The following is a 24,401-nucleotide window of genomic DNA, read 5'->3' as shown; positions in this document are numbered from 1 at the left end:
TCTACAGATGTAATAACACTGGTTGTTGTCAGTATTGTATTATCAATATCTCTAGAGTTATAATAGTACTGGTTGTTGTCAGTATTGTATTATCAATATCTCTAGAGTTATAATAGTACTGGTTGTTGTCAGTATTGTATTATCAATATCTCTAGAGTTATAATAGTACTGGTGTTGTCAGTATCTCTACAGACGTAATAACACTAGTTGTTGTCAGTATTGTATTATCAATATCTCTATAGTTATAATCGTGCTGGTGTTGTCACTATCTCTACAGATGTAATAACACTGGTTGTTGTCAGTATTGTATTATCAATATCACTAGAGTTATAATAGTACTGGTGTTGTCACTATCTCTACAGATGTAATAACACTGGTTGTTGTCAGTATTGTATTATCGATATCTCTAGAGTTATAATAGTACTGGTGTTGTCAGTATCTCTACAGACGTAATAACACTGGTTGTTGTCAGTATTGTATTATCAATATCTCTAGATTTATAATAGTACTGGTTGTTGTCAGTATTGTATTATCGATATCTCTAGAGTTATAATAGTACTGGTTGTTGTCAGTATTGTATTATCAATATCTCTAGAGTTATAATAGTACTGGTGTTGTCAGTATCTCTACAGACGTAATAACACTAGTTGTTGTCAGTATTGTATTATCAATATCTCTATAGTTATAATAGTGCTGGTGTTGTCACTATCTCTACAGATGTAACAACACTGGTTGTTGTCAGTATTGTATTATCAATATCTCTAGAGTTATAATAGTACTGGTGTTGTCAGTATCTCTACAGATGTAATAACACTGGTTGTTGTCAGTATTGTATTATCAATATCTCTAGAGTTATAATAGTACTGGTGTTGTCACTATCTCTACAGATGTAACAACACTAGTTGTTGTCAGTATTGTATTATCAATATCTCTAGAGTAATAATAGTACTGGTGTTGTCACTATCTCTACAGATGTAACAACACTAGTTGTTGTCAGTATTGTATTATCAATATCTCTAGAGTAATAATAGTACTGGTGTTGTCACTATCTCTACAGATGTAACAACACTGGTTGTTGTCAGTATTGTATTATCAATATCTCTAGAGTTATAATAGTACTGGTGTTGTCACTGTCTCTACAGATGTAACAACACTGGTTCTTGTTGGTATTGTATTATCAATATCTCTAGATATATAATAGTACTGGTGTTGATAGTATCTCTACAGACGTAATAACACTGGTTGTTGTCAGTATTGTATTATCAATATCTCTAGAGTTATAATAGTACTGGTTGTTGTCTGTCCTTGTAACTACTGGCCAGGATGTGGATGGATCTTCACAAAATTGGTGAAGGTTCGTTAGAACCATGCCGGGGCGCATGCAACTTTTCATTTTTGTATTTTGCGTTTCCGTGGTTTTGGATTTTCACATTAACATATAAGGGAAGCAACTTTTCTTCTCCTAAAATAACATTTCATTAATCATGAATTTATATATTTTCTGTCCAGGAGACGGGTACTTCAGCTAGTTTGTTTAAAGGAATAAATATTTTGAGATTTACCATTATTACAAATATGTAACTTAGTCAGTTTGTTTTTCTTAAATCATAGATGTTTACAATCGTTGGGTTCCTGTCTATTTCACTAAGTGTAAAATAATTTGTGATATAGAGAATAATAAGTGAACCTTTGCCAGTGAACACTGTATAATCAAACATAGTTTATGTTGTGTGAAACACAAGTAACTACATAAGCTCAGTTACCAATTGTGCGTTTATTATTGACTAACAAAACATAATGCGCAACTTTGTCGTGTTATAAAAGTAAGGGATAATATGGCATGAATTAAAACACATCACAAAAAGTATGGTTCGAGAATTACCTCAGATTCTTTGCGTTTGTTCATAATGATACACATGTCACTTAAATCCAGTGTATCACTTCTGTAACAATGTTATGAAAGGCTCTGTGTAACGTGAATTATAGTCTGTAATAATGATATTAATAGTTACAGATATAAATAAATTTTATGCTATTTTATTAAGAGTACAGAAAAAAAATATTGGCTTAGAACAATCAGTAGAGATTAATATCATTTTGAAACAACCATGATGTAGCCATCAGAATGTTTGACCAAATATAGAACATCTGACTTCAATCATATTTTACTTCTTAATGTCATTACTACAAAGTTTAAGATAACTGATTACTATGAAACCTAAAAAACCTGACACTTACCTATTTACACCTATGAATCCAAGTACAAACCACCAATAACATTATCATTGAATGTAACACCTCCGGAATGCTGCTATCTAAAACCAACCATATCTTTTTTATTGAACTAATCCCGCCGATATGAAAGAGGTTGGTTTGGTTTGGTTTAAATTTCGCGCAAAGCTACAAGAAGGCTATCTGCACTAGCCGTCCCTAATTTAGCAGTGTAAGACTAGAGCGAAGGCAACTAGTCATCACCACTCACCGGGCTACTCTTTCATCAACGAATAGTGGGATTGAGCGTCACATTATAACGCCCCCACCGCTGAGAGGGCAAGAGGCACGTATCCCGTAGATGTTAGTGTATATTATCCTCGTGTGAACTGCTTGTTTCTATTTACCTTGCAGTATTTCTACTCTAATATGACGACATCAAAGTAACACTTGGTATGATAATCTTGAACGTATAACCCGGATGAACAATTTTCACTGAAACAACACGAGGGTTACAAGGGCTAAGGCTGGAAAGTGTTACATGTCACTCGTCGTGAAACACCTGCAAGTGTTTTATGTTTTTCTGCTCTACTGGGTGCTAACCAAGGGTGCAGCTGTTACGATAATATAAGAGTTCTTTTGTTGTTCCTATTCATGGTACAAACGTATTAAGTCTGGGTAATACACGTCGAAATAAATCTTTAAGAGGAAAGCCTAAAGTAGATCTATTAACGTTACGAAGAAATGCCTTCTTCTTGAAGTAATACCCATAAAATTTCATTATATTGTAATTAATGTTCCTCCGATTGTAGCTAACCCTGAGGAAAACGACACTCTCTTATGTTTTTTTAGAGTAAAGACAGAATGAATTATACGTTGCGAATTTTAACAATTTGCTTCATATCATTTCCAAACGTTGATTTATAGAATTTGAATTGAATTTTTGAATTTCTCGCAAAGCTGGTCGCGGGCTATCTGCGCTAGCCCTCCCTAGTTTAGCAGTGTAAGAAATGGAAGGCAGCTAGTCATCACCACCCACCGCCAACTCTTAGGCTACTCTTTTACCAAATAATAGTGGGATTGGCCGTAACATTATAACACTCCCACGGCTGAAAGGGGCGAGTATGTTTGGTGCGACGGGGATTCGAACCCTCGACCCTAATATTACGAGTCGAACGACTTAACCCTCCTGATTTAGAGAACATTTATTTACTCTTTTCCACGTTTAACAGCAGTCTTATAACTGAGTGATGATTTTTAACAGTTTCTCTTTAACGTCATTGGTCAACAGCATGAAATCTAATACGTAACGTCACGAGCAAAATATTTATTTCCAAGGTTTTTCCAATCAATAATAACATTTACAACAAAACATGAAACGTTTTAACTTAATCATAGAAAAAGTACAATCGACACATGTTCTCACACTGATAAGGTTTCGCTTTGTTTTCTAAGAGTAACAAAAGAAAACGTTTTTAATATACCAGCACAGCATAACGATCTGTTTGTTCGTTATAATAAATATTAAACCGTTACGACTGCATCTTTAGAAACTTTTGTCGAATCCCACCATGGGATACTGCTATGCTATATAATTTATAAACACGTTTTATTTCAAGCCATAAATTACTAGAGTATATTAGGTTTGAGCTGGTATCGATTCAGTAATACTGGTCTTTTATGTCACTGGACAAATGAAATGTATGTCCAGCTGGAGGTTTCCCCCCTGCGGATATCGAACATCTCAACTTTCGTGTAGACTTAGGAACGTTCACAAAGACACCTACGGATGTACATAACAACCGCACGGATTCTTTAGCTACGGTGCTAACGATCGTAATTATACACTTGTATAATTGTACCATCCAGTACAAAAATTTTCACGAAGTTGCTCGGGTCTATATATCTCTTAGTTTCGTCTTGTCTCTGAAATTACAGAATATTTTTAAATCACATTAGACTCTATCTGTTGGTCAATAAGTAAGTAACATTGAGTGTAAACTGTGGAAATTATTCTCTACAAACGTCCTTAATTCAGAGAGTGTACAAACATCGTACAAACATTTCACTGTATTTTTATTTTATCCACACCAACTGAATGAAATCATTTCTTTAATTAGGATATTGTCGCTATTGATAGTCGGATTTCCTCGAAGAAAGTGTTGGCTATCCTAATCACACGACTGGAAGAAAGTGTTGGCTGTCCTAATCACACGACTGGAAGAAAGTGTTGGCTATCCTCATCACACGACTGGAAGAAAGTGTTGGTTTTCCTAATCACACGACTGGAAGAAAGTGTTGGTTGTCCTAATCACACGACTGGGAGAATGTGTTGGCTGTCCTTATCACACGACTGGAAGAAAGTGTTGGCTATCCTTGTCACACGACTGGGAAAAAGTGTTGGCTGTCCTTATCACACGACTGGAAGAAAGTGTTGGGTATCCTTATCACACGACTGGAAGAAAGTGTTGGTTGTCCTTATCACACGACTGGGATTGCATTTCCCAGTTTCTTCGTGTTACATAGTTGCGACAAATTACTTACAACACTACTGCTTGGTTAAGTAAAACAAATAAATAACAGTGTTTTTTTTGCTAGTATATAAAACATTAAAGTTGGTAGTTTGATTCTCTCCTACGACCTTCTACAACATTGTTCTTAGAGTAAAACTACAGAATGGGAAATTTGTGTTTGCTCTGCCAACCATGAGAAATCGAACTCTGGATTTTAACGCTGTTGGTCCGCATTTCTAGACTTTCTGTTGGTTCGCATTTCTAGACTTTCTGTTGGTCCGCATTTCTAGACTTTCTGATTTAAGAAAGTATTAAAATAAATCAAACATAAAAAACTATTTATAAAAACCATACAATAAAAATAAATCTGAAACTGACAACACTAAACGTGATGTCATGTGCTAACAACAATATTAAATCTGAAACTAGCAACACTAAACGTGAAGTCATGTGCTAACAACAATATTAAATCTGAAACTAGCAACACTAAACGTGAAGTCATGTGCTAACAACAATATTAAATCTGAAATTAACAACACTATTTATGAAAGGGTAATGTTCTTACACATCTAAAAGGGAAAAGGTCATGTTTTAAAATATATTCACTCTTGTTTCGTTTTTTTTTATGATTTAAATGATTTTGTGTTTGATTCATATTGTTGTTGAAATGAGTAAAAATCCTTTCGTTATCACAATAAAGTAATAAACAATAAAAAAATGGTTTAAAGTAGCAACAAATAAAACCGGATATTTCAAACCCGAGGCAAACTTTAAACGTAAATAGAAATTCTAAAACTGCACAACTTGTATTCATGTTAAAATGCACTGCACGCTCTTAAAATGATCGTGCAACTTTTATTTAATACATTCAACAAACCACTTCATTTCTCAAGTGGTATTTTTTCTGTAATGAGATTTGAAAGGTCGTATCCAAGTATATTCTTCCTGTGACTCAAATCTTATCAAGCAAAAACAAAAGAGCCAAGATATTTTTATAAGGTTATTTAGGCCTAACGATTTCCTATTTTTGTATTTATGTTGCTTATAATTCGAGTTGCAGTATAGAACTAGGGTTAAGTATTACCCTTTCTTTTTCCTGTTTAACTTTCAATTTTTTTTATTATATCTTAAGAAGGTTTAGATTCTTAAATAACTTATAATATTTTTTCAATGTTGCAGTTTTATGTGATTGACTCCTTTGTCTCGAGTTTCATGTTTTAGGGCATGTAAAGTATTTTGATAAGATATTATCACTTTGTTTTGACGAGAAGTACACTTTATTTATATTACATTACAAGTGATAAAGAAATGTAAGACTCACACTTCCTAAAATAACAGTTCACATACTTAGGTATTATTTGCACACACACGTTCTTGTTTGTTCAGAAGGTCTATTAAGTAAACTGGATTATTTGTGTGTTTATGTCTTCTTCCAGCAAAGCCATATCGGGGTATCTGCTCAGACCGTCGAGGGGAATCGAACCGCTGATTTTAGCGTTGTAAATCCATAGACTTAACGCTGTACCAGCGAGGGACGGATTATTTATGTACATTTAATATATTTCAAGTGCTTTTCATTAAAAATTATGATATATTCTTTTTACATATGTTGCTTATTGGTTTGTGTTAACTTTCGCGCAAAGTTACACAAGCGCTATCTGCGCTAGCCGTCCATACTTTAAGAGTGTAAAACTAGAGAGAAGGCAACTATTCATCACTACCAACTGCCAACTCTTGTGCTGCTCTTGTCCAAACGAATACTTGGATCAACCGTCACATTATATCGCCTCTACGGTTGAAAAGGCGAGGATGTTTGGTGTGACGGGGATTCGAACCTGCGACCTTCGGATTACAAGTTGAGTGCCTTAATCATGTGACCATGGCGGGTTGTTTTTTATTAAATAAAGCTGTTTTATATATTAAATGAAATTTATTTTTTGTGTTCATTAAAACTTGAAGTCCATTTAAACATTTTATTTTGATACTGGAAAAAAAGGACGAATTATGAAAAAGTAAAACTATTTTCATCATTGTTTTAATTATTATTTCTGCTAATATGTTTACAGATATCTTAATACCATGTATTATTTTGAAATCAATCAAAGCCAACACTTCACCCTTAGGAAGACTTCAGTTCTAGATATTAGCCCCAAGTACAGAGTTTATTTCACATTTTAGATACTCAACCCAATACCCAGAAGTCATCAATTCTAGCTTAGTGGATGTGAAAGGCAATGCGCCATTAACAATAAATATTCATATAAAATATGAAAATATTTTCTACAGTTGTCACGTCTTAGTTGAGATAAATGTCTGCCAGCGGAATTTTGTTTCGTGTCAGCCCTTTTATTACCTGGTTTGTCTCTACTGCAAAGAGAAACCAAAAGCAGTGATTTATCGTATTTTTGTTTTGTCTCCTTTATTTGATATAAAACATATCAGGAACTTCTAATATGACTTAATAGTGTTCACATCTGTTCAGAAACAGAGACATCTCAGACATTTGATCATCTGTGGCAACATCTTAGACTTGTCCAATAATTGAGATCTATATATACAGTCACAACTGAAGAATCACTACCGTAACATCACATCTGTTTTCTTAATATTCGGTAATTATCATCATCTTACTATAATGGAACTCCTGCTTGTATGATATTGGAAAAACTATTTTATTACGTGAAGCGCAATATCCAAATTAGAGACATTTTTACTGTGTGTACATGTAGACTTGCAAAAGGGGGTCACAATTTTCCTGTCTCGACTCCTTTTCCCGTTACGGAGAACTTTACTTTTCTTCATTCTCAGAATGCGAACATGACGTCATGAACACGTCACAGGCTGTTCTAATGTGATATTTATGACAATGTTTCTCTGGAACGGTCTATTCATTTTGATATAAGTTCTGCCAAGATGCAGACACAGTATCTTTAAAAGATAATAACTGCTAATAATAATAAACAGTACAAACTTTTGTTTAGAACTTTTGTGCAAAGGCGAACATGCTGTCATTTCTAGGTAATCGCCCCTAATTTTGAACTGAGAGGCAAAAGCAATACTCCCTGCAAATTCTTCGTGCACTGTGTAATAGAGATATTTAACTGTCACACTTATCATTCACCTAATATTCCAAGTGCGAAGCGTATTTTTATGAACAATGGAACGCGAATAAGGAAACCTCGGAGTCAAATCCTGGACATGCAAAACTACTGGACCACACCCGATTTAAGATAACTGAAACTTCTATAGTTTTAAATACTGCTAGGTTACTCACTGACTTCAGAACAGCCCGGGTACAGTAGAATGTTTTTACGCTTTTACTGACGACAAAGTGACTCAACCTATATCCTAGATCCTGGCAACAGTATTGTTGGTTAAAACGTTATCAAACGTCAAGTAGAGACACCATGTTTATTTTGATACCAGTCTCCCATCTCTTCTCTAGAAATGCGTGATTTTAAATCCACTGTATATGATCCTTTGTTTGTTTTTATTGCCTTCAATAAACAAACGTTTAGTCCGGAAAGTTAACTATGATGACACTCACGAACCAACACAAACACGTGCGATCGAAAATAGACAATTCACAGTCCAAGAAACAAGTCGGTTGGAGAAATTTCGAAATGTGTACTTAGAAAGGCACGAGAATTCTCAAGTATGTTTCTATCTAAAATATACAGACCTGTGTCAACATTGAACTTTCTATTGAATGTTAATATAATTTTTGGCATTTTTATAGAAGTAATATTAGTGTAATAACAAAAAACTTGGACTACAAAAGACAGCTTTGGGTAATAAATCAACTTTCAAGTCTTGTTTGTTCGTTTCTTTATTTGTAAATAAGCGCATAGATACAAAGTAAGCTATCTATGCTGCTATCCCGATTTCTAGTGTTACAAGTTTGGAAGTCTATCGCTGAACCTAGGAGGGGGATTCATGCTACATTAGTTATTAAAAATGTATATATTTTTTAAGCAGTATTTGAAACTATTGAGCTAATAAACACAGTAGCTCTGGCTCTTATTTTAACATGTTAATCCGTAAGTTGTCCGATACTAAACCCAGGCATTCTCATGACGGTAGCTCTGGTTCTTATTTTAACATGTTAATCCGTAAGTTGTCCGATACTAAACCCAGGCATTCTCATGACGGGAGCTCTGGTTCTTATTTTAACATGTTAATCCGTACGTTGTCCGATACTAAACCCAGGCATTCTCATGACGGGAGCTCTGGTTCTTATTTTAACATGTTAATCCGTAAGTTGTCCGATACTAAACCCAGGCATTCTCATGACTGTAGCTCTGGTTCTTATTTTAACATGTTAATCCGTAAGTTGTCCGATACTAAACCCAGGCATTCTCATGACGGGAGCTCTGGTTCTTATTTTAACATGTTAATTCGTAAGTTGTCCGATACTAAACCCAGACATTCTCATGTCAGTAGCTCTGGTTCTTATTTTAACATGTTAATTCGTACGTTGTCCGATACTAAACCCAGGCATTCTCATGACGGGAGCTCTGGTTCTTATTTTAACATGTTAATCCATAAGTTGTCCGATACTAAACCCAGGCATTCTCATTATTATTGTAATATGGTAAACCACTATTTGTCGAGCTGTCAAACCTAATTATTTTGGTTCTTAATTAATGTAGTATATATTTACCCATTTAGTTGGCTGAAAAAGTTCAATTTTGATAAACAAATCTCTACTTTTCGTTTGCACGGATAACACGAAGGAGTCTCATAAAGTACTGAGTGTAAGAAACGTAATGTCTCTTCGAGTACTGTTTTACTGAAACGTAACGGCAAGCGGAAACGCTAGATAATAAATATCCAGGTTTTTCCTAGAGTATTGACTGTGTGATAAAAAAAAACAGCTCTAAACCTATCTAAGCTTTTATCTTAACAGTTTCCACAAAGACTTTTATTTAGATATGTTTATAATCACATTTCAGTTACATTTTCCTTTGTTTCCGCCCATGACGTACAGGCTTCTCATCCAGTCCGTGACGTTGTGATATTGTTTAGATTACAACACATAAAGTTTTAATAGTAACACTGTTTATGTTAGTCGTTTACGATACATCAAGTTGTGTGTTCTGTAACACTAAATTTGGCGAAGCGTAATCTCTTGTAGTGTTACCATGGTGATGAAACATTGCAATAAGACCCATAATGTTTCTAAGCACTTTATTCTTAGCTGTACCATTTGTGTTGGAACGTTGTGTTTCTTCAGCTATAGTGTTATTCAGCTTTAATCTTATTTGTCGTTTACTTTTATCTTTCGTCCATAGTTTCAATTTCTTCGACTCCACCATTCTGTCACGTGAGACGTCGTATTAAATAATACATACTATTATTATTAACCAATACACATTATACTGCACAATACTGAAGCATTATATACGTCGACCTTTAACAACATTCTTAACGTAATGCCAACCTTTAACACCTTTCTTAATGTCATGTCAAATTTTAACACATTTTTAACATCGTCATTAATTTTAACACATTTTTAACATCATGACAAATTTTAACACATTTTTAACATCATGACAAATTTTAACACATTTATTTACGTTCTCCTAACTTTAAACACATTTTTTAATGTCATGTCAACCTTTAACACCTTTCTTAACGTCGTGTCCACCTTTTACACCTTTCGTAACGTCGTGCCAACCTTTTACACCTTTCGTGATGTCGTGTCCACCTTTTACACCTTTCTTAACGTCGGCCAACCTTTTACACCTTTCTTAACGTCGTGTCAACCTTTTACACCTTTCTTAACGTCGTGTCCACCTTTTACACCTTGCAATATTCACAATCAGACAGAGTTAGAGGTCACGTCCAATATTAAATCACTGTCAATATAAACAATAATTTTCTCTTTTTATCTCTCAGTATGAACGAAATAAACAATAATAAAACTATTCCTAGTCGGGAGCATTACTCGTATTTATTACCAATCAAAGCAATGATGAAAATAAGGTACAAATATTGTTGGACTGAAAACTAATTATATAGACATTTCACTATTCAAAGAAAGGATCAAGACATTCAAATAAATCATGTTACGTCAGCCCATCGTAAATTATGCTGTTTACAGCGGGTTTTTTTGTCTTTTTTACATTCCTATAATTGTTCTGTTCTCGTGAAGCGTGCTCATGCACGAGACACATAACGTAGTGAGAGTTAAATTAAATTCTGAACACCGGAAGTAAAAATCATCTAGACATACGGAAATGTATCGAAAAGCGGAAATAAGAAACCATTGAAAAACATGGTGAACAGGAAATAAAACAGACGGAAGTAAATATTTGGATTCAAAAACATGATTCCAGTTAATTATATTTATGATAATTTTATAACACTGCATTATTTATATATTCCCTTAGGGATTTAAAAAAAAAAAAGAAAATTATATAAGTATATCGATATTATAACGGTATGTTTACCATATAAAAAATATAATAGACCAATTACCAATTTGTTAAGACAAGCAAAATTTAGAATTTTGTTTGTTTCCGGATATTCGAGCAGAGCTATAGATGAAATACCTGAATAATACTATCTTAATTATGAACTGGTTAAACTAACAGGAAGGTAGTTACTTACAGCACCTATCGCCAAGTGATGGGAAACTCTTGTAGAAAATAGGATATGATCGTCACACTTTTTACGCATCCACCTTCCCAACACTAGTAATTTCGCAGCAGTGAGAGGCGAACCATAGAATAGACTCTGAACTCACAGTTCAGCAAGCTGTTAAGCCATTCCAAGTCCAGAAATATATAGCACTTAAATATGAAGTAGAAACAACATAGGAACAAATGTTTATTAACACGTTGATGATTCGGTTTACATGTTAAATAACCAAAAATTAAAGTTTACATTGCGTGTATAACACCCTAAAGTCAAGTAATGACGACTAATGTATTGATTCAAAGGGTATATCACCCTAAAGTCAAGTAATGACGACTAACGTAATGACTCTAAGGGTGTATTACCCTAAAGTCAAGTAATGACGACTAATGTATTGACTCCAATTCTATATCAATTCCCAAAGTACAATTCGTACAATAAAACATTATATTAATCCAGGAAACACTCGTACAATAATACACTACATTAGTCAAGGGAACACTCGTACAATAATACACTACATTAGTCAAGGGAACAATTTCTACAATAAAATGCTATATTAGCCTCGGAAACCCTCGTACAATAAAACACTATATTAGCCTAACGAACACTCGTACAATAAAACATTCTATTTACCTAGCGAACAATTTGTACAATAAAACGCTGTACTAGCCCGGTGAACACTCGTACAATAAAACACGATATCAGCCTATCGAATACTAGTACAATAAAACAGTATGTTAGCGTATCGAACACTCACACTATAAAATACTATGTTAGCCTAGCGAGCAATCGTACAAAACAAGTTGTGATATTAGCCTAGTGAACACATGCACAATAAAATACTATGGTATTAGCCTGAATTGCATAAGAAACAGCAGATTAACTGAATAAATATATATTTACAAAAACAACACCGTATTAAAGACACATCGTATTGGTACAGGGAATATCATACTTTCATATCAATCCACTTAATGCTTTTATTGGCATGGTATGACTTGAGAGATAAATTCTAATTACTAAAATGCTCACCTTTTTAACCTTGATGTGGTTATAAAGTTACAGTCAATCCCATTAGTCGTTGGTAAAAGAGTATTCCAAGAGATTGAGACGGATGATGTGTAACAAATACCTATCTTTAGTTTACCGCTTAAAAATTTGCGATTGCTACTACAAATACGTTCTCGATAAATTCGACAAATAAACAAATACTCGTACATTATTTTAGGGAATATAGGCCAAGCGTTATTAACTTATAAATAACATCGTGGTTTCATATGAGATTTCTCACAAATTTATCAACATGCGGAGGTTTATTTTTGTTTTTTGTTAATATTCTCCGAATATATTTTTTCAACATTCAGTTTGTAAATGTCGACCAATCACGAAACGCTTTATTTTCTGTACACATTTTCACGAGACCAATCACGAAACGCTTTTTTTTTTGTACACATTTTCACGAGACCATGTGACTTTGCACTCTTGGTCTACGCGACACCAACCGTCATTTTTATGCAACAGATGTAATTAAAAACCGATTCTAATATTTGGAGATTCTTGGGATAAAAATAGTGAACTTACGATAAAATGAGAAAATATTGTGGAAGTAACTGCAGACGAGTGAATGTTCGAATCTATGTGTTGCGAAGTGATGACGTCAAACAAACGAAGAGTTTATGTCTATATGCATGCATATATACATAAGATAAGATTAGATGAGTTAGAAAAATTTATTACGCAATTTACTAAATCTCGTGACTTCGCGAATTATTTGAGACGCGAAAGCCGAGACTGGATTCTCGATTTAAGAAGTTATTTTTATTTTTATGTTTTTATGAACTTTTAAGTACGTCTCGTTTAAAACTAATAATTCGTTAAAGAAGCGTTACAAAACCTTGACCCATTCAGACAATTAATTTTAGACTATTTTAGACTGTTGCACCACATTCATAAAACAGAAGAAAATATGTCTAAAGACTTTACGCAAAATCGTAATAATGTAAACCATTATAGTTGAGTTTAGATAAGAAAACGCCTATCCTGAAAAAGTTAGTTGTGAATAGCTCTAGTTCTTATCTAACTCGAGAGGCCTGGCAAGGCCTAGCGCGTTAAGGCGTGCGACTCGTAATCTGAGGGTCGCGTTCCCCGTCGTGCCAAACATGCTCGCCCTTTCAGCCGTGGGGGCGTTATAATGTGACGGTCAATCCCACTATTCGTTGGTAAAAGAGTAGCCCGGTGAGTGGTGAATACTAGTTGCCTTCCCTCTAGTCTTACACTGCTAAATTAGGGTCGGGTAGCACAGATAGCCCTCGAGTAGCTTTGTGCGAAATTAAAAAAAAACAAACAAAACTAACTCGACGATAATATCACCAAGCACCGCTCGGTGCAAAGGTATTTTGATCTTTCTTGGGTGTCGCTCAAAGCCACATGAGGGCTGTCTGCGCTAGCCCTATATAATATTAGAAATGTTATGGGAGGCAGATAGTCAACACCACAAAGAACCAACTTTCAAACACGAATGTCAGATCAAATAGTGGGATTTGACTGTTGCTCTTGTACACATCTAGTGTCCCAAAATATGGGCCACTTTATTTTTATTTTGCTGTGACAAGAAGCCAACTATTCTATTTTCTAGTTATACCTTCCAGTTAGAATAACTAAACATCGTAGGTGTATAAGTTATTACTATTTTTACACAACTTAGTAAACATGGCCCATTAAACGAATTGAGGTTTGGACCAGTATAAACTCTCATTAATAAGGTAATAATAACTTATATCTGAAGGACCGTTTCGTGATGAACTAAGCATTACACTCAAATCAATAGTTCTTCATTCAAAATAGTTTACTGGGTTTCTGTTAATTTTATCTAGCAGTTTTTAGGCACTAGAACACGTCCATTACGGCACAGTAGGTGTCGCTTCACATGACTGTCTTTTGAGTCTTCAAAAGCAACCAACGTTAATATTTGTTTGTGTTTGGTTTCGAATACCGCTTGAAACCACATAAGGGCTAGTGTAAGTCTAGAGAGAAGGCAGCTAATCATGACCACCCTCCGCCAACTCTTGGGCTGCTCTTTTACTAACAATAGTGGGATTGACTGAAACATATAACGTCCTTACGGTTAAAAGGGCGAGCATGTTTTGTGTGACGAGGATTCGAGCCCGCGACCCTCAGACTGCGAGTCCAGCTCCCTAATCACCTGGCCATGCTGGACATCATTTTCTTGTGTGAAACGGTGACTACCCTGGATCCACGGTTTAGTAGCTAATAAGGACGAATGGAATAAACAGTAATGACCTCATGAAACAAATTGGTTCTCTCTATTGTTATCGATGGATGCACAAAACAATATAAAACACAATGTAAACAGTTGTGAAAATATTTAAACAGTTATTTTAATAATCACAAGTAGTTGTATATTTTATTTTTCCTTTTGTTTCCACGGTGGATTTAAACACAACTACAACGTGGGATGGATTAGAAACACTGAATAATGGCTTACATACAAGTCTGTTGGAAAAGCCTATATCTTTTACTTATGTCACAACTACTGATCTTTTTACAAAAAAAAAAGGAAAGAAACAAAGAAAAGGAGCGTGCTTAACTTTAAATCTTAAAAACTGTTTCAATAAATCGTCATGAAGTCGTCATGACAGTTCTACGACACACCCGGGACGCGATGAGATGGGAAAAGTTTGTGGCTCGTCCTGAAATGTTTCGTTAAGACATGTATTAAGACAAATTTAGAGATAGTGTACAGCAACACATCCGTTTCACTGAAACTTAAACGAAAATAAATAAGACACGAAAAAAAAGTTCAAAATTCGATATTCCAGTTAGAAGCATTACTGGATATTTCTTACAAGTTAAGAAACTGTAAGGTCTTTAAAACCTAAATCTCTCCGTTACGTTTAGATTAGTTTTAGCTGTATTTTCATACACATTTTTAAATGTTATGTTTATCATTTCTTATTCTGCGCAACGTGGAATTTTTTTCAGTAACGTAGATGATTATTTTACGAGAAGTTGATAATATTTGAAAATAAAACTATTTTGATGAAAGTGTTAGAGCTCGGGATTATACACAAACGGTTTAGAGAATTTCAAAGAGACCTAAAACTTTAGCATGATAAATATTTGACTAGTCTTGTTTAGTCTGATTCGGAAGAACAGTGAACATTCTAGAAAATTCCCTGAAGAAACAGTTACTTAAGTCAACACTATTGATGTCTATATGTGAGGAAAAATGTATTTAATTGTAATAACGAATTATTTGTGTTATTTAAAAGGTTGTATTAAATAATAAATCTACAGGGTCATATGTTTTTAATGTTTCTATAATACAGCGGACTTCAGAAACTTTATAAGACACTCCAGTATAAGGTACTAAAACTAACTCGCAAAACGAGAGCTTCTGGGTTAAGGTTTATTTAATGTTATCTCTAACTAAGTGGAAGAAATGTCACGCAGAAATATTGTGAATGGTCGCATAACAGATGTCCTGTGGTCAGTTCATGTCAGTAACAGTTTCACTGTGTTCCAATCGATTTTTATTTTCCTTGTTATCAACTAACAAGTTGTAGAAGTAAAACCACACGCAGAATACGCTGATTCACAATCTTTGTCACATGTATTATCTTGATACGGTATTATAATTTATGATTGGTGTTACATGGCTTGCTACATCGTTCATTCTGTAACACGTATAAACATCAGACATACGGTATGTGTATTCTACCTCTTTTAAATACACCTCTGGAAGCATTCGTGCTTGTATTCTAATACTTTGGTAGGTAATGCTAAGGTATTCACATTTATTTGTATATTATTTATATTCACTGAATGATTCAGTGAATATTTAATATTTCAAGTACAAATGTCAAATTCTCTATACTGTCTTTATTATATTCACAGCACGTTAATTTATCTTTTAGTATAAACTTAGTTCTTGTGGGAACCTTTCCTATGGAAACGAAGTTTGTACTGACAAAGAAATTAACAATTTTTTGTATATATTACGTCATTTGATAGATAAAAATATTGGTTTTCTATTGGTTATACATAATATAGTATTGAACGTAAGAGAGAATTATTGACAAATCATCGTAGAGAGGATGTGACAGGCAGGAGGGTCAGTGTATTTCATAGTTATGTAACCAAATACAATTAAAGGCTATATAAAGTATGCTTTCCCTGAGCAATGACAATATTATAATTAGTAATTAACTTTTTTTTTCACTTCTTGGAGGAATGGCAAATTAATTAGAAAAGAGAGGGGTAATTAGTGAAAAAAACACATTTATCACACGAGGAGAAAATTCAACATTTTTAAAAAATTTGTATTATAAAAACAGAAACTTAGAGTTTATATAATATTATGATATGGATTATTAGTTATAAATTTATGCTATATTAATTGGTGTAGCATTAACAAAAAAGCGACTCTTAATCTGAGGGTTGTGGGTTCTAATCCCTGTCATATAAAACATGCTCACCCTTTCAGCCGTAGGGTTGTTATAATGTGATGGCCAATCCCACTATTCGTTGGTAAAAGAGTAACCCAAGAGTTGGCGGTGGGTGATTATGACTAGTTGCCTTCCCTCTAGTCTTACACTGCTAAATTAGGGACGGCTAGCGCAGATAGCCCTCGTGTAGCTTTGCGCGAAATTCAAAACAAACCGAACCAAATCAACAAAACGTAGCTTAAGTACGTTTTGAATAGAACTTACTGAAAACATCGTGACATGCTCAGTAAAAAATGGTTATGGTAAGATGGTTAAACCACATCAATATTGTAAAATCACCTAAAAGTTTAATGTATTACATTATTATTAATCCAGTCAAGTCTCAGCTGAGAGAATCTGAGATGACTACTAAACTGCTATCAATGGTACATGAACACCTCCAAATGCTAGGTTTGTTTGTTTTGAATATCGCGCATAGCTACTGAGGGCTATCTGCGCTAGCCGTCCCTAATTTAGCAGTGCAAGACTACAGGAAAGGCAGCTAGTCATCAACACCCATCGCCATCTCTTGAGCTACTCTTTTACCAACGAATAGTGGGATTGGTCGTTACATTATAACGACTACACGGCTGAAAGGGCAAGCGTGTTTGGTGTAACGGGGATTCGAACGTGCAATTCTCAGATTGCGAGTCGAACGTTCAAACCACCTTGCCATGCCCAGCCATAAAAATATATTATATGTAAATTATAGAATATAACATATGTAAACTAATTTCGCATTTTTGTTGAACTACACTTTTATTATTTCATTTATTTAGTATTATATGTTTTATATACCATATTTTGTATTATATAAAAGAGATATTTATTATTATTATAAATAATTTTCTGCAGTTAAACTAATTTTTTATCTTCTGAAGTATTATCATTATAAACTAGTTTCTATTTGACTGAGATATATGTTACAACTGAGATAAGTTTTTTCCATTTCTAGCACAGTCGTGATGCAAAGCTAAAGAAGTCTACATCTGGCTGAGGCAACTCCATCTTGGTGCAGCAGCCAACAATAACAACATACTGGTTTCGTTTGTTTGGAATTTCGTGCACAGCTACTTGAGAGCTATCTGCGCTAGCCCTCCCTAATTTAGCAGTGTAAGAAATGGAAGGCTGCTAGTCATCACCACCCACCGCAAACTCTTGGGCTATTCTTTTATCAATGAATAGTGGGAAAGGGCGAGTATGTTTGGTGTGATGGGGATTTGAACCCGTGACCTTCAGAGTGCCTTAACCACTTGTCTATGTCGGTCCCCAGCATACTAATTATAAGTCTACACATCCTAGTTGGAAGCACATAACTAACAAACTTGTCAGTTTTAATGAAACGCTTCTCAATGGTGGATTCAAAAGATATTCAAGACCTAATGACAGCCATAGATTCTTACTATATTCTCTCCAGTGGCAAGCATCTATCTACATTGTTTATGGTACCAGTGGCAAGCATCTGTCCACAATGTTTATGGTCCAAGTAGCACACATCTGTCTACAGTGTTTATGGTTTCAGTGGCAAGCATCTGTATACTCAAAGTTTTATACTCACCTATTAACATATAAAGAAGGCCTATTAACTTACAACACACTTTACAAAACTTAGTTTATATTGTATTTTTGAAATTAATATAAAAACTTCGAAGACCACTCTCAAATTTACTGCCTACTTTAAAAATGCGCCATGACAACGTCACAAAGAAACTTTTATTATTTGAATATACACAATTCATGTAACAAATTGAAATATATTTATTGTTTCTTGTCCAGTAAACTTGCACATTTTCTATCCTTTTCACAGTTATTCAAACTCACAGCTTTTTATAAATGTCTCTAAACAATACGTCCCACAATGTTTAACAGGATTCCAATTAAAGCTTTTCAGAGTTTACTAGTTAACAATAAAAGTTGTTTAACAATACAAGTTTTTCTGTGTTACCAATGATGATGCTAGGGATAATGTTAATGAATCATCTCCATGATAATATCTAAGTGTCCAGAGGCTATGAATGAATCATCTCCATGTTAAGAGCTAAGTGTCCAGAGGCTATGAATAAATCATCTCAATATTAAGATCTAAGTGTCTAGAGACAATGAATGAATCATCTCCATGTTAAGAGTTAAGTGTCCAGAGGCTATGAATACATCATCTCAATATTAAAATCGAAGTGTCTAGAGACAATGAATGAATCATCTCCATGTTAAGATCTAAGTGTCTAGAGGCTATGAATGAATCATCTTTACGTTATGATCTAAGTGTCCAGAAGCTATGAATGAATCATCTCCATGATAAGATCTAAGTGTCTAGAGACTATATATGAATCATCCCAGTGTTAGGATCTAAGTGTCTGGAGACTATGAATGAATCATCTCAATGTTAAGATCTAAGTGTCTAGAAGTTATGAATGAATAATCTCCATATTAAGATCTAAGTGTCCAGAGGCTATGAATGAATCATCTCAATGTTAAGATCTAAGTGTCCAGAGTCTATGAATGAATCATCTCCATGTTAAGAGTTAAGTGTCTAGAGACTATGAATGAATCATCTCCATGTTAAGATTTAAGAGTCTAAAGGCTATGAATGAATCACCTTCACTTTAGGATCTAAGTGTCCAGAGGCTATGAATGAATCATCTCCATGTTAATATATAAGTGTCCTGAGGCTATGAATGAATCATATCAATGTTAAGATCTAAGTGTCTGGAGACTATGAATGAATCATCTCCATGATAAGATCTAAGTGTCTAAAAGCTATATGTGATTCATTCTCATGGTAAGATCTAAGTGTCTAGAGACTATGAATGAATCATCTCCATATTAAGATCTAAGTGTCTATAGGCTATGAATGAATCATCTTTACGTTAACATCTAACTGTCCAGAGGCTATGAATGAATCATTTCAATGTTAAGATCTAAGTGTCTAGAGACTATGAATGAATCATCTCCATGTTAAGATCTAAGTGTCTAGAGACTATATATGAATCATCCCCGTGTTAAGATCTAAGTGTTTGGAGACTATGAATGAGTCATCTCTATGTTAAGATCTAAGTGTCCAGAGGCTATGAACGAATCATCTCAAGATCTAAGAGTCTAGAGAATATGAATGAATTATCTCCATGTTAAGATCTAAGTGTCCAGAGGTTATGAATGAATCATCTCCATGTTAAGATCTAAGTGTCTAGAGACTATGAATGAATCATCTCCATGTTAAGATCTAAGTGTCTAGAGACAATGAATAAATCATCTCAATGTTAAGATCTAGGTGTTTAGAGACTATATATGAATCATCTTCATGTTAAGATCTAAGAGTCTAGAGGCTCTGAATGAATCATCTCCATGATAAGATCTAAGTGTCAAAAAGCTATATGTAATTCATTCTCATGTTAAGATCTAAGTGTCTAGAGACTATGAATGAATCATCACCATGTTAAGATCTAAGTGTCCAGAGGCTATGAATGAATCATCTCAATGTTAAGATCTAAGTGTCTAGAGACTGTGAATGAATCATCTCCATGTTAATATCTAAGTGTCCAGAGGTTATAAATGAATCATCTCAATGTTAAGGTCTAAGTGTCTAGAGAATATGAATGAATCATCTCCATGTTAAGATCTAAGTGTCTAGAGACAATGAATGAATCATCTCCATGTTAAGATCTAAGTGTCTAGAGGCTATGAATGAATCATCTTTACGTTAAGATCTAAGTGTCCAGAAGCTATGAATGAATCATCTCCATGATAAGATCTAAGTGTCTAGAGACTATATATGAATCATCCCAGTGTTAGGATCTAAGTGTCTGGAGACTATGAATGAATCATCTCAATGTTAAGATCAAAGAGTCTAGAAAATATGAATGAATCATCTCCATGTTAAGATCTAAGTGTCTAGAAGTTATGAATGAATAATCTCCATATTAAGATCTAAGTGTCCAGAGGCTATGAATGAATCATCTCAATGTTAAGATCTAAGTGTCCAGAGTCTATGAATGAATTATCTCCATGTTAAGAGTTAAGTGTCTAGAGACTGAATGAATCATCTCCATGTTAAGATTTAAGAGTCTAAAGGCTATGAATGAATCACCTTCACTTTAGAATCTAAGTGTCCAGAGGCTATGAATGAATCATCTCCATGTTAATATCTAAGTGTCCTGAGGCTATGAATGAATCATATCAATGTTAAGATCTAAGTGTCTGGAGACTATGAATGAATCATCTCCATGATAAGATCTAAGTGTCTAAAAGCTATATGTGATTCATTCTCATGGTAAGATCTAAGTGTCTAGAGACTATGAATGAATCATCTCCATATTAAGATCTAAGTGTCTATAGGCTATGAATGAATCATCTCCATGTTAAGAGCTAAGTGTCCAGAGACTATGAATGAATCATCTCCATGTTAAGATCTAAGTGTCCAGAGGTTATGAATGAATCACCTTCATTTTAAGATCTAAGTGTTCAGAGACTATGAATGAATTATCTCCATGTTAAGATCTAAGTGTCTAGAGGCTATGAATGAATCATATCCATGATAAGATCTAAGTGTCTAGAGACTATGAATGAATCATCTTCAAGTAAAGATCTAAGTGTCCAGAGGTTATGAATGAATCATATCCATGATAAGATCTAAATGTCTAGAGACTATGTATGAATTATAACTGTGTTAAATTCTCTGTGATAAGGTTAAATATACGATCACTCTAATGCTAGAGATATTTCGCTTTTCTCTGTTTCAAGAAAGTTGATTAGATTTTAATGTCTCAGTTCTTGAATAAATCTTGACTTTCAGTTAGATTTTAAATTTTAATTACGAGAAAGTTAAGAATGTTTACTTTACCGACTACTGGAAGCTGGTTTGTGTAGAAGACGTAAAATCACAACGATAAAAATGAAGACGCCAGTCGCGAGACTAAAAGTGGGCTGCGAACATCCTCGTGGTACCCGTGTTTGAGCAATATTGATTATGTAACAGACGTGAACATACCCTGATGAATTAAAACCCACGTAAAATTTAGACACTTATTATACAACACTTAAGCAAAAGTTTTACTTGGTAATATTCATCCCACAAATAATGATATATTGAAGGGTTCGGTAGGGAAAAATAGTAAGCCTACCTACACTTATCACTAATGGCTCATTTACGTTTACACTTTAAATGTTCGTACTAATGGCAGGATTAATTCAAAACTTTGCAAGTTTCAAAAAATTACTCTAAGGTAATTAAATTTATCTTCGTTTTAAGGCTTTAATTGATGAGCAACAAATTGTATTTTTTGTTGATTAAACTCTGGAAACACATCTCATGAGCTTGAAAGAAATTCAAGCCAAATTACGTGGAGAAAACGAAAAAGTATTGAATATGCAGATTCGAAGAATTTCGTTTAAATTATCTATATATGAACGAAAACATATTTAGTCTTCAAAAAACGGAAAATGATATTGTGTTCCAGGAAGTCATGTCTATTTATAATTTTCATTTATACTTGTACCATAACAACAGATTGCCTCGTGTTTAGACATTGTTTCCTGTTGGAACAAGCTTTAAGTGGATGGACAGCGGAAACCAAATTAATAAGAACATCTTACGTGTTTAAGAGTGATTAGTGTTGGCTTCCTTTCCACCATTATCATACAGTGGTAATGTTAGCTTCTAGCCATCTCAGACAAGGTAATTGTCAGATTCCACCCATCCTAGTGTGACTTCTCTTAGCTTTTAACCATCTATATTTAGCTTGAGGTTCCAGACATTTGTATTCAATCCTAGAGTGACTTTTGCTAGTTTCAAACCATTCTTACTCACCCATTAATGTGACTACTTTTAGCGTGTAACAATCCTTGATCCGTGGTACAATAACTATTTATTTCTAACAATTCCTCATCCGTGGTATAATAACTATTTATTTCTAACAATTCTTGATCCGTGGTATAATAACTATTAATTTCTATCAATTCTTGATCCGTGGTACAAAAACTATTTATTTCTAACAATCCTTGATCCGTGGTACAATAACTATTTATTTCTAACAATTCTTGATCCGCGGTACAATAACTATTTATTTGTAACAATTTTTGATCCGTGGAACAATAACTATTTATTTGTAACAATTTTTGATACGTGGTATAATAACTATTTATATGTAACAAACCTTGATCCGTGGTACAATAACTATTTATTTCTAACAATGCTTGATCCGTGGTATAATAACTGTTTATTTCTAACAATTCTAGATCCGTGGTACAATAACTATTTATTTCATACAATCCTTGATCCATGGTACAATAACTATTTATTTCTAACAATCCTTGATCCGTGGTACAATAACTATTTATTTCTAACAATTCTTGATCCGTGGTACAATAACTATTTATTTCTAACAATTCTTGATCCGCGGTACAATAACTATTTATTTGTAACAATTTTTGATTCGTGGTACAATAACAATTTATTTCTAACAATCCTTGATCCGTGGTACAATAACTATTTATTTCTAACAATTTTTGATCCGTGGTACAATAACTATTTATTTGTAGCAATCTTTGATCGGTGTTACAACAACAATTTATTTCTAACAATCCTGGATCCATGGTACACTAACTATTTATTTCTAACAATTTTTGATCCGTGGAACAAAAACGATTTATTTGAAACAATCATTGATACGTGGTATAATAACTATTTATATGTAACAAACATTGATCCGTGGTACAATAACTATTTATTTCTAACAATCCTTGATCCTTGCTAAAATAAATAATTATTTGTAACAATCCTTGATCCGTGGTATAATAACTATTTACTTCTAACAATTCTTGATCCGTGACGTGGTATAATAACTATTTATTTCTAAAAATTCTTGATCCGTGGTACAATAACTATTTATTTGTAACAATCCTTGATCCGTTTTAAATTTAGCTTTCATTCATCCATGTAATGGTACTACTAGAGTAACAAAAGTTAGCTTCTATTCATCCATGTATTGGTACTATTGGAGAGACCAACTTTCGTTTCTATTTATCCATGTCATGCTACAACTGGAGTGACCAAAGATAGCTTATATTCATCAATGTAAAAATACTATTGGAGAGACCATCTTTCGCTTCTATTCATCCATGTCATGGTACTACTGCAATGAAAAAAGTTAGCTTCTATTAATCGATGTAATGGTACTACTGGAGTGATAAAATTTAGCTTTTGTTCATCCATGTAATAGTACTATTGGAGTCACCAAAGATCGCTTCTATTCATCCATTTCATGGTACTACTGGGTGACAAAAGTCAGCTACTAGCTATCCATGTAATGGTACTACTAGGTGACTGAAGATAGCTTCTTTTCATCCTTGTCATAGTACTACTGGGTGACTAAACTTAGCTTCTATTCATCCATGTAATGGTACTACAGGAGTGACAAAAGTTAGCTTCTATTCATCCATGTAATGGTACTACTGGAGTGAACAAATTCAGCTTCTATTCATCTATGTCATGGTACTACTGAAGTGACAAAAATTAGCTTCTATTCATCCA

General features: G+C 34.0%; 1 long non-coding RNA gene across 2 annotated transcripts; it reads right to left on the bottom strand.

Annotated features, from left to right (window-relative positions):
* Nucleotides 1-3,523: 3,523 nt before the first annotated feature.
* Nucleotides 3,524-12,866, bottom strand: LOC143251224 (uncharacterized). Of its 2 annotated transcripts, none has more exons than XR_013028540.1 (3): nucleotides 12,402-12,866; nucleotides 11,340-11,521; nucleotides 3,524-5,019 (listed from the first exon to the last, which is right to left on the bottom strand). It is a non-coding gene; the product is annotated as an uncharacterized LOC143251224 (long non-coding RNA). The 2 variants fall into 2 exon arrangements; XR_013028539.1 differs by lacking the exon at nucleotides 3,524-5,019 and adding an exon at nucleotides 8,560-10,585.
* Nucleotides 12,867-24,401: the final 11,535 nt, after the last annotated feature.

The sequence above is a fragment of the Tachypleus tridentatus genome, chromosome 5 (assembly GCF_004210375.1).
Source record: "Tachypleus tridentatus isolate NWPU-2018 chromosome 5, ASM421037v1, whole genome shotgun sequence".
NCBI lineage: Eukaryota > Metazoa > Arthropoda > Merostomata > Xiphosura > Limulidae > Tachypleus > Tachypleus tridentatus.
Note: the sequence above shows the minus strand (reverse complement) of the source record. Positions and strands in the feature narration are given on the sequence as shown.